Raw genomic sequence first — 24,300 nt, 5'->3', positions numbered from 1 at the left:
TTTTTTTTTAATGTTACTGTTTTTTTTTTTTTATATAAATGTGGTTATGTTGAAAAAATAATATTTTTTCACTGACTTAATTTATTATGTTTTATTATGTTTAACATGCCTTGGTAATATATATATGTATGAATAAAAATGTAAATTATATTCTAATATGTGAAGTATAAATTTGTTTTCTTTTAAATATTAATAAAAAAATAAACTTTAAGTACCTGCATCCTTAGTTCATTTTACACTTTAATTTTATCCTGCATGTATATTTATTATTTTGTGATTTCTGTTCATGTGCAATCGTTACAAATATAGAGCTATATAAAATCCTTCTATTAACATCTAATGCACTGGTTTGCTAGAAATCACTTGTATAACTAAATTAGATGTATGATTTATTATCAGTGTTTGCATTGTTAAAGTATATTTATTAAATGCATATTTTGATGCTTGAGGATTAAGTTTGTAGTATGCACTATCATACCTGGAACACCAATGAAAGTTGCCCGAGGGTGGCTTTGTATCTGTGATTACATTGCCTTGAAAGTTTTACAATGGTGCAACAAGGAGTGTGTTCAATTTATTCTTGAAAATAGAACACATTCCTTGGGTGAATTCGTGTTACATGCCGTCATAGTAACATCATACATCTTCATTTAGACTTGACCCATTCATTGGTTTTGTTTATTGCAATCCTTCATTTATCATCTTGGCATCTGTTCAGTTGCTCTGAAACCTGTCCTATACAAGCATCCTTGGTTCATTTCAGAAGTACCTCTGCATGTTTTCAAAGTGATGTAAGTACCCGTGTATCTATCAGTTCTGTTCTGTGCAGTTCAGTTTGCATGCTACCTGAATCCTAACTCAGCTTACAGCCCCAGCAAAGTGCTTAGCCTTTTAAGTTACATTAAAAAAATAAATAATAATAATAATTTCACCATTTTGAATTGACACCCATGCTATTCATCTCATTATAAATATTACTTCATGACAGGGTTACGTTGTTAGATGTGAGATCAATCATTGTCAAAAGTCAAATTTGTTTCTGCCAAAGTAAAGTTATTTTAAGCTGTTGGATGTAGAGAGCCTGTATGCTTACTGAGATTTGATCTATCTATACCCTCCCGATATAAACCATAGCTGGACTTTATTGTGACATTTTACAGCACCTTGGTCATCCTGGACCACCTTGAAAAATAAATGGTAGCAGCAACCCCCAGTGTGCTTATAAAACCCAGGAGTGGGTTATCCTGGCGTTCAACCCCTGAACAAACCTAGGGCCTGTTGCATTAACTCCTAGACAGGGTCAGAATTAGTAAGGAAGGTTGAGCTTTCCTATAAGTGAATATTAGGGCTCTTTTCGGAGACGCACCAAAAAAACTAACATATAGAAAAGGTTAAATACCAGTGTGTACACATGTCACTTTACAAGGCAGGGCAATGTTTTACTCTGCCATTATTTGTGCCATTAGTTTTAGAAACTGCTGGCATTCTTCAGATAGTGTTTAAATGATTTTAATCCCCTGACTGAAAGCAGAATGATTTAAAACTGAGGCTAAACGAATGGTGTGGTGTTTGCAGGAACGGGAGCGCAGGTCCCCGGCTTTTAATCTTCATATTGGAGCCTTCTCCGAGAACAACAGCAGTGCTCTCCAGCTCCACTGTCACCAAGAGGGGATAAAGGTAAGGGATAGCAGCAGCATGCGAACCTAGTTAAAGGACTCAGAGGTAGTTCATGGAAAAGGTTACCTTTTAAATGCAGCTGTGATCACTACACTTGTCAGTGTGTTGGTTATGAAAGTACCACACTCCATTAAAGTAATGTTATATTATGTACTGTACTCCATTAAACAAGCGGGCAACTCCTGGTGCATTAAATTATCAGGCATTGCTCTTCTACAGTCACCGCATATCCTTAAAAATCAATGGCTTCCAGCAAAGCACTTTTCAGGTTGACCCATGGATTCCTTGTTTCTGTATTGTTGTTGTTGTTGTTGTTATTATTATTACTTTTTAAAATTATCTTATAGCTGCAGTGCTAGCAATACCAAACTATGTTAACTGGAATTAGATATAGGTGTCATGGAATGTTTAAATGTTTTAATGCGCGCAATTGTAAAACACTCAAATTCATTTCAGGATGTTGTCATTCCGGACCTCATGAAGAAGCTTGATATACTTGGAGATAATGGAGTAAGTCGTAAAATGTTATTTTATAGCAAAATAGCATCAGGTTTATTTTGTGAAACATCCATGTTCAATATTTACTTCTTAACTGCGACAGTGCTGTTAGAAAGGGTAGATAAAGCTGGCATTGTCACAGAAAGCGCTGTGGGATGTCATGAAAGCTGTGGCTTGGCCTTGACAGCTACTGTACGAGTAGTGGTGCACATGGGGAGTTTGTAAAGCAAAGATAGCAAACTAAACAAATCATTTTATTTTAAAATCTATCACTGTTTTGCAGGCCATTGTATCTTGTGTATTCTCCTGCAAATAAGAACCAATTTGACTGCACGGTTCACCAAATGAGAACAAGAAAACACAATGCTCTGAGATTTATTTTATTTGTATGATTAAAATACATTAAAATTGAAGCTATTGAAAATAAAATAACAATTGTGACACATAACTGATTGTTTTTCTACTAATGTTGTGTCTTAATGAAAACTTAAGTGTAATTGGAACATGGGAATGTTAACTCCAAAATGCCAATTGTTAAAGAAATGAGATTGGAACGTTTGAGCGGAAATATGTATATTGGTTTAAATTAATTTGATGTGAATAAAGTCTGTAATGGAATGTTCTATTTCTGTTTTCATGGTGTTAGTTGCAAACTGTGAATCCTATTTTTTCCAGAACCTTAGAAATGAAGAACAAGTTGCAGTAATACAGGCAGGAACTGTGCTGTCACTTTGTGAAAAGGTACTGTTTCAATTCAAAGAACCGATTCAAGAACATGCCATTTATGGGTTTTATTGTTTGTTTATCTTTTATATATATATATATATATATATATATATATATATATATATATAGAGAGAGAGAGAGAGAGAGAGAGAGAGAGAGAGAGAGAGAGAGATTTTTTTAGTTATTTTGTCTTCAATAAAGATTTGCCAACCCACTTAATTTTGTTGATTTTTTTTTTTTTCTTGTTTTACATTTTTTTGTGTTCTATTTTTATTTGATGTATAGTAGGGGCAGAAACCACACGTAGAGATGAGGTTCCTTAGTTTAAAGAAAATTGTATTACTGCACTGACGAAGGCCAGTCACCAAACAACGCATCTACGTGAATGTTATTCATTGTTTTTTCAGAATTATGGTATAATAATAAATATATAAGCTTAACAGCAGATGCCTGGTTAGTGCTTGACTTTGTACGACATTCCTTTAGTTTTCCCACACTTATTTACATTTACACTGAACTCACCTTTGACTTTGCATTTTAGATGAACTCATATTGGGATAAAGAATTTAAGTGTCAGCTTTTAGAAAAGGAGGGTTGGCACACCAGTGTCTGCAAAGTAACTGTATCTAAAACTAAGAACAAAAAAAGAAAGGGAAACTTGAAAATACTAGACTTGGGGTAAATGATTTGCACCTAAGTTTAGAGTGTACCTCCTTGGCATTCCTTGGGCAATACTGACATCTGTTGGTTTTGAGATGCAAAAAAACTTATGGGGTGGTGTCCTTTTCTTTTCTCCAGTTCCTTATGAATAATAATCTATAGCAGCTAGATTTACATTATAGTATATATACGTAGCGAGTAAAGAATAGGCCATATTACTTTTTAAATATTCAAAAGCTTGCTGGAAATGTAGCAAGCATTGAAAATAAATATCGAAACAGATGCAACCATAGATGGTAGTAGTCATGGAAAACACACAATAAGATTAAACAGGTGTGAAATTAAGTGTTAGTAAAATGTGGATGGTAAGTGTTCATTTTAGGTTTTTCAAAGTTAACAGTGAAGTACTTTTGTATCAGTTATCGTGTTCATCTCCCTTTCATTTTATAAACAATAAAAATACCCTTTTGTATTTCTGTATTAAACATTTGGTTGAACCCTCCTCAGGTCACATGGTGTCAGTACCTTAAGAGAGTTAAAAGCACTGCTATTTAACTCTTACATTCAAACAGCTGCAATTTTCCCTTGCTTTTTCTGTCTGTGCAGTGGTTAAAACAAATTGACAGCACAGAGGCGGCACTCGCTCAGAAGATGATGGATCTGGAGAATGAGAAGGTAAGACAGTTGACTTTAATGAGCAAAAGCCATTGTCAGTCTTTCTAGTTCAGAAAGACCCAGTCAGGGCATGGTTTTAATTGGGCCTGTAATGCTGTATTTGATAGCAAATGTAATACAGTACATTAAGCACTTAAACTGTTTAAACTCAGATTAACAGTATAAACTGTTTAAACTCAGATTAACAGTATAAACTGTTTAAACTCGGATTAATCTGTTCGATTAAACTGATTTCGATTAAACAGTCTAAACTGTTTAAACTCAGATTAATACACTGTTTGTACTAGGATGTATTGACTGTCTCTTCATTGTAAAATATGTGAAAGGGTGATATTTATATACTGTGTGTGTGTGTGTGTGTGTGTGTGTGTGTGTGTGTGTATATATATATATATATATATATATATATATATATATATATATATATATATATATATATATATATATATATCATAGTCATTGTTAATAAACCAAAATAAGTTGTCTCTTTTGAGGTGTAGGCTGTCAAATGGTTATTCTCAATGGTTTATTACTGAAGAAAAGTTAAATTCATTAATATTTTAATTGATTCCCCTTGAATAATCTGCTGCTATTCTTCCAGTTACATCTTTTCTGGTTTTGTTTGATCATTCACTACATAAATATCACATGTACAGTTTTAAAAGAAGCACATAGAAGTCGAACAAAATGCCAGGCCTGCAGTCAGACCATGTATAGCATAGGTTCTAATTGAAATATTGGCATATGCGGAACTATAAAAGTACAGGTGAAGAAGCAAGAGTCAAAATAAAAGGGCTACCAGTAGTAATGTTAATAAATCTATAAGGATGTGTGATTAGATATAATTAGCACTCCTTTAAAGGTAGGAGTATAGTTTTGTATTGCTATGCAGCTCAAGGGCAACTAATTCACAGCCCTTAATATGTGTTACTGTGTCATTTACTGTATTTCATAGGCAATGTCAAAAATGCAATCAATAGAGCAAAATAATTGTTTTGATACAGTATCAGGTTCTTTCAGTGGCCACAATGCTCACCTCTCAGTCTAGTACTCAAGCATACTGTTGGCTGTAGCCTCAGTCCAAGCTGTAATAACTGTGCAGAATAAGTGATGAGTTAAGGGCATTTTTACTCTCTGCCAGGAGTTATTCAGTAAACAGAAGGGCTATCTGGAGGAAGAGCTGGATTACAGGAAACAGGCACTGGACCAGGCCTACATGGTAGGAACACACTCTTCATCAATACAATGCTTTGAGAATTGACTATTCATTAATAAGATGCTTTGAGAATTGACTATTCGTCAATACAACACTTTGAGAATTGACTCTTCATTAATAAGATGCTTTGAGAATTGACTACTCGTCAATACAACACTTTGAGAATTGACTCTTCATTAATAAGATGCTTTGAGAATTGACTACTCATCAATACAACACTTTGAGAATTGACTCTTCATTAATAAGATGCTTTGAGAATTGACTATTGGTTAATAAGATGCTTTGAGAATTGACTATTGATCAGTACAACTGTTTGAGAATTGACTACTCGTCAATACAATGCTTTGAGAATTGACTCTTCATTAATAAGGTGCTTTAAGAATTGACTATTAGTTAATAAGATGCTTTGAGAATTGACTATTCATTAATACGATGCTTTGAGAATTGTCTATTCATCAGTTCACTGCTTTGAGAATTGACTTCATTAATAAGGTGCTTTGAGAATTGACTATTCATTAAGATGATTTGAGAATTGACTATTCATCAATACAGCACTTTGAGAATTGACTTCATCAATACAACACTGAGAATTGACTATTAATAAGATGCTTTGAGAATTGACTATTCATCAATACAACACTGAGAATTGACTATTAACAAGATGCTTTGAGAATTGAATATTCATCAATACAGCACTTTGAGAATTGACACTTTGTTAATAAGATGCTTTGAGAATTGACTATTGGTTAATAAGATGCTTTGAGAATTGACAGTGCTTTGAGAATTGACTATTGGTTGATCAGATGCTTTGAGAATTGACTATTGGTTAATACAACGCTTTGGGAACGGTTTCATTTGAAAGGTTGTGTTTTAAGGTGCCTAACTAATAACGGTTTTGTGAGTTGTGAAAATAACATTTTTATCACTTTGGCTGACAGTTTTAGTTTTGTTTTTCTATAAATTGTAACGGGATACTGCATCTTTTACAACAATGGCATTTATGGATTGATTAACCATAGGCCCTCAGGAGGGAGGGGGCTTCTGTTACTAGAGTTAGTATAGTAGAAAATAAACTTTTTAGGGAGCGTAAGTTCGTGGTGTAAAACGAGAATATTTTAATGAATCATTAGCCCAACGCTTGCTCTGGAGTTAAGATTCAGATTGTGTTTCTACAATAGGGTTTTTTTTTAGTTGTTTTTTTTTTTAATGCAGTAGCACTGATTTACTTTAACAAAGACAGGAAGTTTGTTCCTGCAGTTGCACGGCAGATTGAAAGCTTCTTTTGATAGCAGGCTCGGTACTTCTTTGTTTTGTTTCCATTATTATTTGTTTTGCTAACATTCATTATTCCCTAAACATAACATCACCCACTGGGTTCAGAGAATAAAATCAAACTGTTGAAATGGGAGTATTTTTAACACTTAACCCGGTCTGCATTTATTTTATTCTTATTGGCAAGTTAACCTCGGAAGATTTGTTACTGTGTCATTTGTATTGTTTAATGTAATGGCTTCAGGACAGGTTTTAATAGTTGTAGACAGGTTTTAGTAGTACTTTCATTGTGTGCTTGTCATTTGGTTTCTTTGATTTGCGTCTCAACGTGAAAGTTTTTGTTCCATGTTCATTTCAATCATCTTAGAGAATCCAGGAGTTGGAGGCCACACTGTATAATGCTCTACAGCAGGACCCAGGCAACAGAGTGAGTGAGGCTTTGACAGAGAAGCAAAAGGAGGAGCTGAGAATAGCGGTGGAAAAGCTGAGGAGACAGATACTGAGGCAGAGCCGAGAGTTTGACAGTCAGGTCTTACAGGAGCGCATGGAGCTCTTGCAACAAGCACAGCAGGTAAGCTGGGATATACAGCACAAGAAAAGATGCAGTATTCCTATTGAATGTTGTTAAAAGTGTTTTGTTGTTCTAATACCCTTTTTGTATTCCAATTGAGGATATACTTCATAATAATAATAATAATAATAATAATAATAATTAGTCATACAAAAAACAGGCATGTTCTTAAAATGAAAACGGTACAAGCGTAATAATTAATATACCTTTTTTAATTTTAGTAACTTGTTAAGTTTCTTTCAGTATTTCTGTATGTTTGTATTTGAACTATATCAAATATTAAAAGTACAAAGATAAATGACCAGTGGTTCAAGACAAGAGCTATTGAATAGACCAGTAGATCTTTTTCTCTGACATGTGGTAGTTAGTACTGTAGCTTCTGTACATGACAATAATTCCTGCAAGCCTGTACTTGTCTTTCAATGACCCCAGGCACCCCCTGTGTTATTGTATGCCACCCTCCACTATACACACACAGTGAGGCAGTACAGTCACTTACCCTTGCAGGTGATCTATTACAGTTCTTGCACATCAGGGATCGGGAGACTAAAGTGCTACAAAAAAAAAAAAAGAGCTTTCTAGAGCGAGGTGTCACGTAGTGATTTTAAGAAGCATGGGTTGCATAGATTAGCAATCTGGGAAAGTGTGCATTAAACAGTTTTGAGTGTGAAACATGAACAGTATTCATGCAGTTGTGTACATTCCATTTAATCTTCTTAAACTATTCTGAACACTATTGCATTGAAGACGAATAGAAAAAAAAAACAAGCCTGTTTTTTCCCTCTTTGTTAAAGTGTGTTACAGTAATTAAGGAATTAGTCTGGAAGACCAAGGTTTGTAAAGCAAGGTACCATCGAGTGATCCGCACATTTGTATCTTTCATGGTGTGTAACCATTTTAGAGAGGCATGGACTGTGACCAGGGTAGAGGTACTTCCCGGGAGATAAGCACGCAGAACATCCGTAGCCCATTTCACTGCCAAGCATTTATTTTCGATAACCGCGTATCTAGTCTCTCTTGGCGGTAATTTGCAACGGATATAAAGAATTGGATGCTCTACTCCATCAGTCTCCTGCGAAATCCGGAATGGTTAGTGCGGGAGCTTGACTCAGATGTTACTCACTGGGGGCCCAGTCATGGAACCCATGGAGAGGTTTTTCCAGTCATGGAACCCGTAGAGAGGTTTTTCCAGTCATGGAACCCGTAGAGAGGTTTTTCCAGTCACGGAACCCGTAGAGAGGTTTTTCCAGTCACGGAACCCGTAGAGAGGTTTTTCCAGTCACGGAACCCGTAGAGAGGTTTTTCCAGTCACGGAACCCATGGAGAGGTTTTTCCAGTCACGGAACCCGTAGAGAGGTTTTTCCAGTCACGGAACCCGTAGAGAGGTTTTTCCAGTCACGGAACCCGTAGAGAGGTTTTTCCAGTCACGGAACCCGTGGAGAGGTTTTTCCAGTCACGGAACCCGTGGAGAGGTTTTTCCAGTCACGGAACACATGGAGAGGTTTTTCCAGTCACGGAACCCGTAGAGAGGTTTTTCCAGTCACGGAACCCGTGGAGAGGTTTTTCCAGTCACGGAATCCGTGGAGAGGTTTTACGGATGCCCTCTTTGGGGTTTACCTTTCTCCTTTTGATCTCCAGGGCTTGGGTGGATCTTGGATGCAACTTCACCAGTATGATCCTTTACCCTGTCACAAATGTCAAACAGGTTTCGTTGTTGTTTATACTCGTCGTGCGTGTACAGTTAAGTTATTCACATGGTGTTGTGCCTGCTCAGTACATGTAGGTCAGCTATAGATGCACATGGTGAAATGAGCACTCTACCAGGGGCACCGGGGCCAGGGACAAAAACATGTGCACAGCGAGGGACAAAATGCTTGTATAGCAGAGTGTTTAGTTGCGGTTATACACTGCATCCTGCATAAAAGCGAGGCACTAATTATATCATATAAGAACCTATCTTACTATGCCAATGACTAGCTGAGTGCATCTTTTGGTGCCTTCATGGCAGAAACATACCCTGATTCATCCATGACTAAGACTTTTTTTTCAGAGTTATCACAGATTTCCTGATGTACTCATTGCTATGTAGTATGTAGTTACCCATGAAAATTTCCATTTCTAAAAATAGCGTAACTATGCATTTTTTATCACAAAATAAATACAGCTGCCATTTGCCTTACTAGCGCATTACCAGTTACACTGAGTGCATTAACCTGACAGCTGGTTTAGTTTGCTTTAACTAAAGAGACAGCAGCTGTATCGAAGATCGGAAATATTTCTGCTAAAGATCGCTATGCCCAGTACAAAAAGGGGACATTTCACATGTGTGGTGGTGTGTTTGCATTTATGTATGTTTTTATTTTGTTTGGTAATTCCCTGATGGTGAAATTAAGATGGACATAAAAAAAAAAAAGTTGTCTACAATTTTAACAACTTCAGAGAAAACGACAATTTTAAATGTGACAACGCAATTTGCGTATTTTTTCTTTGCTTTAATACATAGTATGTTTAATCGTGAAATATCTTAAAATACCTATTTTTAGACCGTTTTTTTTTTTTTTTACTGTGAACAAATGCTACCCTGTCCATAACGGAGTAGCATTTAAACCATCTCCTCTATTTCCATATTCAGAAACATCTGACTGGTTCTAGAGATCTTATAAATGTTTTATGTAACTTTTTGTGTTGCCAGTGACACATGCTATAAATTGTTTTGAAAAGTCTGAAAACACAATACAATCTAGTGTGTTAACGTTAAATTGTAAGCTGTGTTTGTGTCTGAACAGCAGGGTAAGTTGTTTAAATAGCAAAGCAACACTCCAAGGTGAACTCTTAGGTTATCACAAAATATTTCAATGCAGTTCTTTCTTATAAAGATACTGGGGAAAAATACTCCTCAATGTTGTTTAGAACTACATTGCCAATAAGTGTACGTTCTAGTAAAGTTTGCGATTCTGAATACGTGTAATAGGTTATGGCTTCATTTTGTTATTTATTGAAAAGTTTTACTTTGTGAGATGTTTGTTTGAAATAAAAGTGCATTCTCAATGTAACATTTGAATGTACTCCTGCAAACCAGTTAGCAGTCTCATGGCACAGCATTATTTGTATGTCAAGGTCATCCACTGCTTCCCTTGTGCTTTAACCAGATTTTGCTTGCTTCTACTTTATGTGACACAGTAAACTGCTATAAGGGATACCTTGGGCAGCAGTATGCTTGTCCGTCTACATCGGGAAGCTTGTCCTGCTGATTCTGCATGTTGATTCAAACAAGTAAAAGAGTTAACCAGTGCAGTTTATCTTTAATCTGTACAAAACGTATAGCCTGAGCACACCTGCTTTCTGATTCACCTCTATTGTGCTACAGCCCGGCTGTCCTTTTTTCCAGCACCAGCTCACTTACTGGGTCTGTAACCGAACGGAACTGGTTACAGCTTCAAGGTTGGAACCCAACAGGACCTGTTGTGCTTAAAGGATTCAGTTATATTATTTAATAACAAAAGTTGTGTTTATGATTTGAGTGACTAAGTTTAAAGTGCGTTATTAAACTGAGACCGTGCCACAGCTGCAGAGCCCAATGTCTGGCCAAGGCTGACTTTTTGTGTATTGTTTATTTTATAATTTTCTTTTCATTAAAACCCCATTCATTGACGTCTGGTCTCAAGCCTGCTCATTCAAAGCACCACTTGCACGTCGGTCATCCTACACAAAAGTGAACATATCCTTCACTATATATATATATGAATCGGTGAGTAAAATAGCACAGGATGAGTATTGCTTGCTTAGATAAGAGTACTCACTACCTTATGAATGACGGGTTATCAATGGTCTTGCCTTTTGTTGTCTGTTTACCAGAGCAAGCTGTAGCTTGTCTCATGAATTGGGACACTGTTATTTTAGTAGAACATCAGTTATCTGGGCTTGCAGATCAGTTTCTAAATTTCCTTTCACTTAAGTCCTCAACTCTGTAGTTGCTTCCAAAGCACATGTTAAAATGGGGTTGCTAGACAAATGCACTACATACTGATTGATTTGCTTCATATAAAGCCATGCCTGTAATATTGCACTTGCCTCAGACCAGACCAATTTTTTGTATTTCACTCTTGTCAGACTCTGTTTGTCAGCAGTGTTGGAAGGGCATGGTGGCATTATTAATAGCTCAGTGCTTTTGTATTCCGCTGATGAACTCGTAGTTTGGGCACATGCATCCTCTTATCCTGCAACTGGGTTGCACTGGGAGGGTGGTGTGGTCATTTTTGTATGTACTGGGAAGCAACGTAAAACAGGTCAGTGGGTTTTTTATATTAAAGAAGTTTAGTTTTAGTTTCTAATTATGGAAGTATAAGTGTGTGTGTGTGTGTGTGTGTGTGTATATATATATATATATATATATATATATATATATATATATATATATATATATATATATATATATATATTACACACAGTGGCTCTCAAAAGTATTCACCCCCTTGGACTTTTCAACATTTTATTGTGTTACAACATGGAATCGAAATGGATTTAATTAGGAGTTTTTGCCACTGATCAACACAAAAAAAGTCCATAATGTCAAAGTGAAAAATCAAGTCTACAAATTGTTCTAAATGAATTACAAATATAAAACAGAAAATAATTGATTGCATAAGTATTCACCCCCTTTGCTATGACACACCTAAATAAGCTTTGGTGCAATCAATTGTCTTTAGAAGTCACGTAATTAGTTGAATGGATTCCACCTGTGTGCAATGAAGGTGTTTCACATGATTTCAGGTTAAATACACCTGTCTTTGGGAGGTCCCACTGTTGGTTAGTACATTTCCTAACAAAAACTACATCACGAAGACGAAGGAACAGGTTCTTCAAAAGCACCAATCAGGGGTAGGATATAAGAACATTTCCAAGGCATTGAATATCCCCCGGAGCACAGTAAAGTGCATTATTAAGAAATGGAGAGAATATAGCTCAACTGTGAATCTATCTAGAACAGGCCGTCCTCAAAAATTGAGTATCCGGGCGAGAAGGGCACTAGTCAGGGAGGCCACCAAGAGGCCTATGGCAACTCTAAAGGAGTTAGTCTTCCACGGCTGAGCTGGGAGACGCTGTGCATATGGCAACAATAACCTGGGTGCTTCACAAAACTGGCCTTTACGGGAGAGTGGCAAAAAGAAAGCCATTGTTGAAAAAAAACTTGCATCAAATCTCGGCTAGAGTTTGCCAGAAGGCATGTGGGCGACTCTGAGACCAAGTGGAAGAAGATTAGAGCTTTTTGACCTCAATGCTAAACGCCATGTTTGGCGCAAGCCTAACACCGCACATCATCCTAACAACACCATCCCTACCGTGAAGCATGGTGGTGTCAATATCATGCTGTGGTGATGCTTCTTTGCATCAGGCAAGAGACTTGGGAAGGGACCTGGTACTTAGGAGAAGATTCGTCTTCAAGCAAGACAATGACCCTAAACATACAACCAAAGCTACACTAGAGTGGCTTAAAAACAAAAAGGTCGATGTCCTGGAGTGGCCCAGTCAAAGCCCGGACCTCAATCCAATTGAGAATATGTGGAAAGAGTTGAATATTGCTGTTCACCAAAGGTCCCCATCCAACTTGACAGAGCTTTTTTTTTTTGCAAAGAAGAATTGGCAAAAATTGATTCCATGTTCTGTGTGTGTGTGTGTGTGTATATAATATATATATTATATATATATATATATATTATATAGATATATATATATATATATATTATATATATATATAATATATATATATTCCTTAAAACATTTTTGTAAATCACTTAATTTAGTAGAAATACCATGTTTTAAGTGTTCTTTTGTCTAAATAATCTGAAGTAATACCTTGATTTTTCTGATGGATATTTGTTTTCTTTTTGCTTTTGCAGAGAATAAGAGTACTGGAAGACAAGATAGAAATCCAGAAAAGACAAATTAAGGAAATAGAAGAAAAGGTAATTATTACAAGTAGGACTGGATGTAACTTTCATTTTGGATGAAATTGTAGATACTGTATGCATTATACCTAATTAGAACCACACCTGGATACATATATATATATATATATATATATATATATATATATATATATATATATATATATAATATATATATATATATATATATATCCTCCAGGTGTGGTTATATATATACTCACACACTGAACAAAAATATATACGCAACATGTAAATTGTTGGTCCCATGTTTCATGAGCTGAAATAAAAGATCCCAGAAATTTTCCATATGCACAAAAAGCTTATTTCTCTCAAATTTTGTGTACAAATTTCTTTACATCCCTGTTAGTGAGCATTTCTCCTTTGCCAAGATAATCCATCCACCTGACAGGTTGGCATATCAAGAAGCTGATTAAACAGCATGATCATTACACAGGTGCACCTTGCGCTGGGGACAATTAAAGGCCACTCGAAAAATGTTTTGTCACACAACACAATGCCACAGATGTCTCAGGTTTTGAGGAAGCGTGCAATTGGCATGCTGACTGCAGGAATGTCCACCAGAGCTGTTGCCAGAGAATTGAATGTTCGTTTCTCTACTGTAAGCTGCCTCCAACATCGTTTTAAAGAAGCTGGCAATACATCCAACCGGCCTCACAACCGCAGACCACGTGTAACCACACAAGCCCAGGACCTCCACATCCGGCTTCTTCACCTGCGGGATCGTCTGAGACCAGACACTCAGACAGCTGATGAAACTGTGGGTTTGCACAACCGAAGAATTTCTGCACAAACTGTCAGAAACCGTCTCAGGGAAGCTCATCTGCGTGTTCGTCGTCCTCACCAGGGTCTTGACCTGACTGCAGTTCAGCGTCGTAACTGACTTCAGTGGGCAAATGCTCACCTTCAATGGCCACTGGCATGCTGGAGAAGTGTGCTTTTCGTGTGCTTTTTTTTTTTCCATTTAAGAGGAGAAGGACAACATTCCACAGGCCACAATCAACAGCCTGATCAACTCTATGCGAAGGAGATGTGTCGTGCTGCATGAGGCAAATGGTGGTCACACCAGATACGGACTGGTTTTCTGATCTACGCCCGTGTACATTTCTGAAGATATTACAGTGTGCCTTCCAATCCATTTATTATCAATTTCAATATATCAGTAAAAAAAAAAAAAAAAAAAAATGCCGAATGATGTGTCAGTGCTTCGTCCATTATCTTCTTGTGCATGTTCGTGATAGTCATGTTGGTTAACTAATTTGAAGACTGCAAGATTCCCTTTTGTGCTTAGGGTCTTTTTATTAATAGGTTTGAATTCTTAAGAGAGTCATTTTTGTTTGTTTGTTTGTTTATTTGTTTTTTATTACTCCTTTTTATTATGTGTGGTTCTTATTGTAATTATTACAATTGTTTTTATTTTAGTTAATGTTTTTGTTACTACTCCTGTGTTCAGGGCTGCTCGTTGGTTCTATTTTCCTGCTTGCTGGTAATATACTGCTGTGCACTAGATTCTGCTGACTCTTTGGATACTAGATTACCTATGTCTATGGCAGGAGAATTGAACCTAGGGACAGTTCCTGAACCTCTAGCACCTTAACACTGACTTGGCAAATAATAAGGAAACACAGTATTTGAGTAAATTCAGAACTACTGCAAACCAAAAAAAAAATGCTGTGCAACTCAAAAGTACTCCATGTTAATTTAATATCATTTTGTTGATCTAACTTGTTTCACAACTAATGCTTTTAACGTCTTTAATGTCTTATTGTCTGTCTTGTTTTTTCTCTCCCCCCGATACATTTAATTTTAATTTTTTCTCCTTATTTTTAGTTTTTGTTTCTCTTTTTATTTTTCTCCTTAGCTTTTATTCTATGGCCCTGAAGACTCCAAGAACTCTAGAGTACAGGTAGAGTTATTTTGCAGTAGTTATGTATTTTAGAATTATAAAGAACCATATTCTGGAATTGTAGTATTGTTGCTTGTCATACAGTGTCTATACTGTTGGCGTAGCTGCACAATATTAGTTAAAAGGATGTACTGTATGAATAAATATTAAAATAGTAGCTCATGGAAATAGAAGGCAGATTAAATTGAAAGGTAACTCATCTCTGGAGTAACAATTTCATAGCAGCTCATTTTCAGTAGTTTCCAATGAATGGAACTTTAAGTCAACAAACATAATGTTTTTTTCTTTGTATTTCTTTCTGTTACCTCCCACAGGCACTAATACGAGCTCGAGGGACATGAAAATGAGCTGAATGTACAGTATGCAAAGTGCATTCAAATATGACAAGAAGCAGTCAATTGGAAAGTAAACAGATAACATCCAATCACACAAAATATGGACTTGTATCATACATTAAATTTCATGCATTAAGATGTTGTTTAGTCTTTTTATAAGAAAATGTTTTATATACTTTTGCACCTTTTAACAAGAAAAGAAACTTGTAAAATAAGCTGAATGACATTGACAATTAAAACAAACAACCACAAATGAGTTTTTGTGTTCCGAAAAAATGAGCAAGCAAGGCAAATAATATGGACAGCACGAAAATACAGTACCTACAAACTTGCAATTTTTAAAACAGAAACCTGATCCTATACTTTATATATTGTTTAACAGTATCAAAATGCATGAAGCATTCAAAAGAACCAGAGACCCAGAATGATGTAGAAAACAAGGTGAAGGAATACGAGTGCATTCTTGCAGAAAAAAACAGTGGAATCCAGGGTTTTGAGAAGTAGAGGAATCAGAGCTTATGATAAACAGATCTCAGTTCTGCTGAGATGCTGTTCAGGGTAGTCTAGATTCAGCCAAGGAACGTGAATCCTCAGATTCATGCTGCAGTGATGAGCTAGGCGGTGATCTCAACGAGTTGTGAGAGAGTCACAAGCTTGGAAGGGCTTTTGAATCTTAAGGAAATTGTTGAAAAAGATCTCAAAAATAACGTTAACGAACTGGGAAAAAAAGCACTCAAATGTGAGAAGGAAAGAACACTTCTTCTGTGATGTGCCAAAATGGACCAGCTAGTGAAGTAAAAGGAAGATGTTGGAAGAAGACTTCAGGAAAGGTACAGTCAGGCGGAGGAACTTCAGCAGCAGAGAGAAAATTCTGAGGAAGAGCATGTGGAGAAGATTAAGAAGCTGATCAGTGAAATCACAGAGGTACATTGTGCAATCTTAGCTTGAAACAGCCAACAGTGATCTGGTTAAAAATGTTCATGAAATCAATGATTCAAAAAGGCTCCTTGAGGCCAAAGTTGACTAGTTGAATGTTGAACTAGAGCAAAAGGTCAGCAGTGAGGCAAAACTCAAGAAGCAGTGTATACAACTAGAGAAAGCCATCAAGGACTGGGAGGTTCTGTTCAAGAGAGAAAACAGTTTGCAAAAAGGAGGAATAAGCTTAAGTATAAAATTAAAAGTCTTAGAAAAGGTTCCTTGTGCTTCAGCCAATGAATCAAGAAGAAAACCAGAGTGAAATGCCAGACTCCTCAGGAGCTTTTGATGGAAATTGAGATACTTTGAGAGGAGCTGGACAGTAGTGGATTCTGAGAGACAAAGTTGGAATATTCATCAACATGAAAACCAAGTACGAAATGGCAATTAACCAGAAAGATAGAAACATTAAAGGACTGACAGGGAAACTTGATAACCTCAACGAAATGATGAGGGAATTACAGGAGCAACTCAGACAGCAGAAGGAGTTGGAAAGAAAGCGTCATGAGAAAAACAAAGTGCTGCAGACCTACTGAAGATATGGAGAAAGGCAACTCAAAGAATGGGCAAGATAAGATTACACGCATGGAGAAGCTGTTGAGTATGAGAGATGAAACTGCAAGAGCTGCAGGACAGGTTAGCTAGTAAACAACATCTACTTAAGGAAATGGAGGAGACCCAAGGAAGGTTATCCTACTGCAACCTGGAGTTGGACACCAAGCAGTGTGGGCTTAGTGATGATGTTGATAGGTGGAAGGTAAAGTGCTCTAAGTATGAACAACATGAAAAGGAAGCAAGGGTCGAAATTAAGCAACTGAAGGAGGTCATTAACAAACATGAGTTTAAAAATACAAACTATGAGTGGCAACTTAAAGAAAAAGACTGTGAACTTGGAGCCATGTCTCATGAAAGATGAGGAAATGGCAAGCTTATTGTCTGAACTTTGATTAACATCGGAGTTTGAAAGCAGGGAAAATGCTTTGCTGAAGGAGAGACAAAACCTGGAGGGGCAAAACTTCGAGGACAATTATCAAAAGTTGAAGCAACAGTTTTGAATCATTAGAAGAAAAGGAGTATATACTGAAACAAAGAAGCTGCACTTCAGCTCGGCAATACAGTGCTTGACCCCCAGCTATCACAAAAGCCCCAGCTTGTGATATCGTTAGAGACAATGATATCCAAACAAGAACAGATGTCCAACAACATGAAAAATTAGTTGTGCGTTAAATATATGAACATCAAAGCATGCAAGAGCAGGAGGCAGTGCTGCAGTCAAGAAGAAAACACTTGGAAGAGGTATGTGACTGTTTATGATGATCAGATATTGATATTTTTACCTTTACACACTGTGAGTTCAGTCTTTTGTGTTGTGGTTAGCTGGTTTGTTTTATGATGTTACTACTGTTGATTCATTCTCAGTAGAAGTATATGTTGTGTTTTTATCTCATGGTTCCTGCTGAAAGATGTTAAACACCATTTGATTAAAACAGCAAGTGAAACATAACTATGCATGTGTATAGATTAATGGTGTAGACCAAGTACATTTGTCAGTTTCTTATTTGTTAATAACACAACAAACTTAATATCTTACTATTGAGTGTTGACCCAGAGAGGTTTAGTGCATGTAATGTGTACCGGGTCCAAACATGTCACCGATTGCAAAACATATCCGTCATTTAAGGGAAGCAATTGGGTGGTTTATGATGAGAAAGAGTGCATTGAAAGGTGAGGACAACTTCAGCAGAAATAACCTAGTGCAAGATTACAGGAAAGGAAGAGAGGCAAACTGCTTTATTTAACCCAGTATCGTACCAATTATATTTCCTAAGTATGTGTTTTAGATTCAAAAACTGCACGTCACATTTTGAAAGTGCACAACAGGTACAATTTATGAATTATTTTTTTTGTTAGTTGTAATCCCTCCAACACTAACGTTAAGCTGCATGATCTGAAGCAAGACAGTAAACATTCTTAGGAAAATGTGTACTGAAAGTAAAGGAATTCATCAGCAGTCCTATCTATAGACGAATGGGTAACCTGAGAATCTCATTCATATTGCATGTCTGTACACCCAATAACAGACAACTGTCTCTTTTCTACCATCAATAATATGCATGTTCACTAAACAAAGGGGAGCCATACTGTCTACCCTTGGGCTTAATACATAAACAGCTCACAAACTGTAATGTAAAATAGCATGGCATGGATGCAGGCAATACAGTTCCATTAGTACAATTGAACTGATGAAGACTTCAGCAGCTCTGTGTGGTTTGTTATCAGTTTGCTGTTTTCTGCCCTGAAGCAGCCGATGTTTTGAATGTCAATATTAAGGTCAGCACTTCCTGGTCTTTCCAGGACATGGAAGAGGTGAGGATTGAAAGGAGCCAACTGCCTGAAATCCAGCTTGGTCACCAGGAGCTCCAGGTCCTTGATCAGCAGGTGAAGGATTTGGAGCACAGTCTGAGAGACAAAGCCAGCAGCTTCTCAGAGGCAGCACTTAGAAAGAGGTAAACAAGCAGGAGTTTTTGTTCTTTTGTGGTGCTTTATATGATTGACAAGAGGGTAGGGGATCTATTTACTCCTGCTATTTCCCAGCAGCAAATTGTTTGTATGCATGCTTGTGGCAAGGTACCATGATCAGGTGTAGAGGTGATGCATTGTTCAAGATAACAACAAACAACAAAGTATTGGTGAAATGGTGGTTTTAATTTGTAATACTGATGGCAACAGTAAACAATAAATAAATACACAACTGTGTGTACTGCTCAGCTAAGTAAACACAGGGTTCAGTCCTGAAATAATAAGCACAGTATTTAAACTCACACACAATATGGAAACATGAGTCCAAGCCCAGGGTGAGTGCTATTAGTGCTAGTGGTGCAAATACAGTTTATCCATGAGCAGTGCAGTGTTGTCCGAGTTTGTGCGGGCCTTAATCGACAACTCCGGATTGTGTTAGTCGTCTAATAAATAACAAACAGTACAGTTAGAACCAACAAAACAAACAAACGCTTTGGACTCCCGAGTGGTACATCCAGCAAAGGCACCCCACGTGGATGTGCCCTATAGCCTGGGGATCGCAGGTGCGAGCGGCGAGCTGAGGTTTCCGATAATAATTGGGCACACTAAATTGGGGTAAAAAAAATTAGAGACGACTAAATTAAAAACAAAAAAACAACCCAAAAAAACAAACACTAAACACTCATGATAATATTTTGTTTGTCCTTTAGCGTTCTCTTAACCATAAACAAAGGAACAGATCACCTAGCCACGTCCCCTGTTTGGACCTTCATCACGCCCCTTTGGTTAGTGAGTGCAGCCGTTTCTCCTCCAATCCGCGGTTGCCCTCTGGGGCGATGACTTAATGTACTGGAGCTGTGCCCCTTTCTAGATGGCTGACTTCCACCTAACCCTGGGAATTAATTGTCAGGCCATGCAGTCCAGGGCACTCTGTTCCTTTTACACTGCGTCCTCACAGGTCAGGAGGGAGATTTATCACCGAAAATCATTCTGTCGCTGTCACAATGCTTCAAGTGGTGTTGATAACAGGTTCAGACGCACAGTCTTAATAATAATTGGATATCTTGGCCTAGTTCAGAGTCCATGTGTGCAAAGTCAACATGTATTCAAAAAGAGAGACCATTTGTTGAACTGTTTATTTTAAACATGTTTTGAAGATTGATTTGTGTGTATTGGCAAACGGTCATAGCACTGTGTGTATGTAGTTCATCTCAATCTTTGCACCAGCAGTCTTTAATTAAGTTTTTCAAATAAGAGAATTTTATCTTAATTTCCAAAATGAAAAAGAAACACTTTGAATGTACTTAAGGGACCATGGATTCGTTTTTTCTGCTTTTCAAAAAAAACCAGGAACTAGACCAGAGCTAGATACAGGTGGTCCTAATGTATGGCTGCTCTGGATTCACTCCTCAGAATAAAAGAACTGGAGATGTCTGAAAAGAACCTCCTGGCTAAGATAGATAACCGATATTATAATATATAATAGCAACCCATTACCACCAGACCAGGGCAAGAACAGAAACGTCATCATCTACATGAGGAGAAAAGAGCAATGGTAAGGGCTTGCTAATTCTCAGCATTTATCAAATCAATATATTTCTATTTAGCACATTGTGTTACCAGCATACAGTTTAAACCTTTGCTTAATCTGATAACATACTTACACACACACACACACACACACACACACACACACACAGTCGGACTGTACTGAAAACAGTGAAATATGTTTAAATATTTAGTTCATCATTGTGCATTTTCAGAGTAATATATTTGGAATAACTATTGGACCTCCAACAATTTTCTGATGTCCAAGGTAGATTAGCACTTCCACCAAAAATAAAATAAAAAACTTAAGCCCTTCTTTATGCTGTTCTTTGTCCATTTACTGGTGTTCCAATACCACAACTAATTTATTATTTTGATGACTGTAGTACTAAAATATAGATGCCTGATTTACTAGCATGAAAGGCAGAAGCATTCTATATATTTACAGAACAGGGCAGACTGGAATTGTCCACTATCTCCTGCCTTTGTTCTATGCTACCTGGGACATTTTCTTACCACTGTACAAAAGGATTGATTCACCTGGGCAAGTGGTGTTTAGAGTCATATTTTTACATTACATTTTCTCACCTGCAGGGGTCAGCAGTATCCTTAACAGCAGTAACATTGCCTGTTACATACAAACCTGACTATTACACTATATAACACATTCATTTGTGTAGCAGAAATGAGATATTTTGTTATTTTATATTTTTACAGGCAGCAGAAAAGGAACAATCAGACAGGGCCATGAGGGAAAAGAAGGACTCTCTACAGGACAAGGTCAAAATAAATGAAGACTAGTTGAAGAAGCAGTCTGAGTATTTTGAGCACTACAAACAGAAGCTGCAGCACAAGGTGAGGCTTCTAAAGGAAAGGGAGCAGTGTCTTCAAAGCCAGGTCTTCAAGCTGGAGAAAGACGTGATCGATCTCACGACCACTGTGGCTCTCCTCAGGGCCCTGCTGGAGAGGCACACTTCGGGCGCAGCAGCCTCCAGGAAAACCCAAGGATTCATAGTGTGATACAGAGATGACCAGGATGACCACCTTCCAGTTTGCTGGAAAGGGAAGAGGTGAGCCATGGAGAAAAGAGTGAGATGCGTGACAGGCTGCAGCATGCTGTGGAGAACAAGGAGCTTCTGGAAAACAGGAAGAACATTACACTGTTGATAACTCTGCTGTGATGAATGTCATTTGATACTTGATCAATGTAACTTTGTACTGTAGAGTATAACAGAAATGAAGTGTGTGTGTGTGTGTGTGTGTGTGTGTATATACACACACACACACATACATGGATAGGCGCGCACACACAAAGTAACAGACAAAAGTACTTGAGCAGTTAAAACAAAAAAACACAAGGAAAGTGATTTCCTTAATTTCTAATTGTTCTGTTGAAAGATATACGTTAGAGACTCAGCTTTGTAATGAAACAACACATTATTACATTATACATGAAAAATAACATGCAAACATTTTTTTTTAGAAAGGAAACTACTCATCACCTGAAAATCTCTAACTGCGTATCAACATTTTACATAAAAAAACTAACTTTCAGGTCTCATTGGCTGACAGTATTCTATTCACTGAAAAAAATGCTTTATTTAAATGCAGCATCAAATCAATTTAAGCAATTTAATGAGTTGATTTTGCTGTCTCAAGTTACCGTAATACCGTTGTTTTCCGTGAGACTGGGGACATCGTTTTCAGAGAGGAGACTATACTTGGTCTATCTAACAAAGCAATTCAGACCCCATTAATATAGTGCATCAAGGAAGCAGTTACCATTTCAAGCAGGATATGTTTAATATCTGCTAGTTACAGTTAGCAAGTACATTTCTTTGTCTGGTATTGTGATATTGCATAGAATATACAGTTTTTGTATACCAAGCATTAAAAGAAACTCATCACTAATATATCACATTTAAAAAAAAAAAAAAAAAAAAAAAAAAAAAACTATTATTGTTTCTTTCTTTTGAATTGCCCTAAGTGCCAGTTCAGCTTCCTGTTTTCTGCCCACCACAGATATTTCTGTAGTCACAGCAATTCAAACTGATCTTTATCTGTTATAATGATAATTATTTGCTTAAGTGTACAACCGCACCCCACCTGTCGCCTCCAAAGGGAATAGGTGTTCAGAACACTAAAGGCATTTTACAGGATATCAGGGTAATATCTAGGTGTGCCTGTGATGGAATTTGTTGGGTGCGTTTGCTTTTGAAACCAGAAATGATTTAATAGAAATATTTTTAACCTTGCTTTTTTTTTTTTTTTTCAATTTTGTTACAGCATTGGTTCAACAATATGGAAGTACAAACCTGAGCAGGTTTTGCTGGAGCCAACTCTTTTCCCTTTCTTGGAAAACAACTCGTTTGCCTTTGCAGATGTCATGCAAGCTGTCTGGTGTGGGGGTTTAGAGCAGGCAAGTTGTTGAATCACTTTATGCTTTTGTGACAGGAAGGCTGAGTGGTGACATCACCAGACCAGGAAGTTCACACTGACAAATACTGCGGTTTGATGCGCTGAACGTGTATTTATTACATTAAAAAATAAATCAAACAGACAGACAAAAACAGCTCACAGAGCCAAAATAAAAGTTTGAACCAAAACGAATCTTGAATACAAAAATACCTCCACCAAAACAAGTTTTGTGCTGGTCATTCCAGCACGAGTAGCAATTGTTTACTTTTAATTCTTTCTTGTAGCTCTCTTGCACGTACCTCCTTTCTGTACACCCACCACCAACACAAAGACAACTTGTATTCACATGGACATGGCAATAATTACAAAGACTCAATAATTCCATTAAACAGTTCCCTTGCATGCACCCAGGTGTTCCCCATTCAGCCCTAGAGGTTTCTGGGTCCTGTAGTTTGTAAGCCTTCGACCATGACACCCCTCCTGTAGACTACAAAATCCTAACACACACAGTGAATATACAGGTAGGGCTTTTGCCTGCCACACTTATACATGCAGGGCTGTGCCTTGCTCCATATTTACACACAGGGCTTTTCTGCCCTGCTACATCTTTGTATTTAGGTCTGACAGTATTGACAGAACAGTATGCAGTATTCACGTGAATTGAAGCAATTGAATTAATAAATTCCTTCATTTTCCATAGAGTCAAATTTAAAAAAATAAGATCACCAAGGCAATTTAGACATACCTCCCTCAACCCACAAGGAGACTTTAGTAACCCACCCACAACCTGACTTACTGGTGCTTGTAAACCTCAAAATGTAGAATACCAAGTCATACTTCATTTCGCTAGTCATAAAAATTGTAGCTGTTGATTGTAACAATATGGACAACAATCCTATCCGCAGTGACTGTGCTCATGGGTCTCATAGTTTTATGATGCTGGAGTCTCCAACTCCAAACACAGAACCTCCAGCATGGAATATAGAATCTCAAACAAATATAGAACCCTTCAAATAAAGTATTCTTAACCTTGAAGCTGAAGTACAATGTTTGCAAAATGAGAAGACAGATTTGGAAACCGGCTTACGCTTAAGATGGTCTGATACAAAAAGTATCTGAAGAGAATGCCAAACTAAAGAAAATCTCAGGTTGGCTGAGAATCAAGTTCAGTTTGCACAGAAGCTGGAAGCTGTAAAAGGTGAAAGTGACTTATAATTGGAGACAACCACAAATAACTGGAGACAGGAAAACAAAGTTCTGGAAAGACAGAACGATGAGCTTCTCAACCAGATTAGGAAACTGGAAGCAAAACTTTAGGGTCAGGTGGATAAAATGCATGA

At 37.2% G+C, this 24,300-nt stretch overlaps 1 long non-coding RNA gene across 1 annotated transcript; it reads left to right on the top strand.

The window, feature by feature from the left end:
• The first annotated feature begins 16,702 nt into the window (after positions 1 to 16,702).
• LOC121327600 lies at positions 16,703 to 22,956 on the top strand. Its single transcript, XR_005951582.1, has 5 exons — positions 16,703 to 17,770; positions 18,830 to 18,981; positions 21,260 to 21,397; positions 21,496 to 21,612; positions 22,829 to 22,956. It is a non-coding gene; the product is annotated as an uncharacterized LOC121327600 (long non-coding RNA).
• The last annotated feature ends 1,344 nt before the right edge of the window (positions 22,957 to 24,300 follow it).

This window comes from Polyodon spathula, chromosome 2 (genome assembly GCF_017654505.1).
Source record: "Polyodon spathula isolate WHYD16114869_AA chromosome 2, ASM1765450v1, whole genome shotgun sequence".
Lineage (NCBI taxonomy): Eukaryota > Metazoa > Chordata > Actinopteri > Acipenseriformes > Polyodontidae > Polyodon > Polyodon spathula.
Note: the sequence above shows the minus strand (reverse complement) of the source record. Positions and strands in the feature narration are given on the sequence as shown.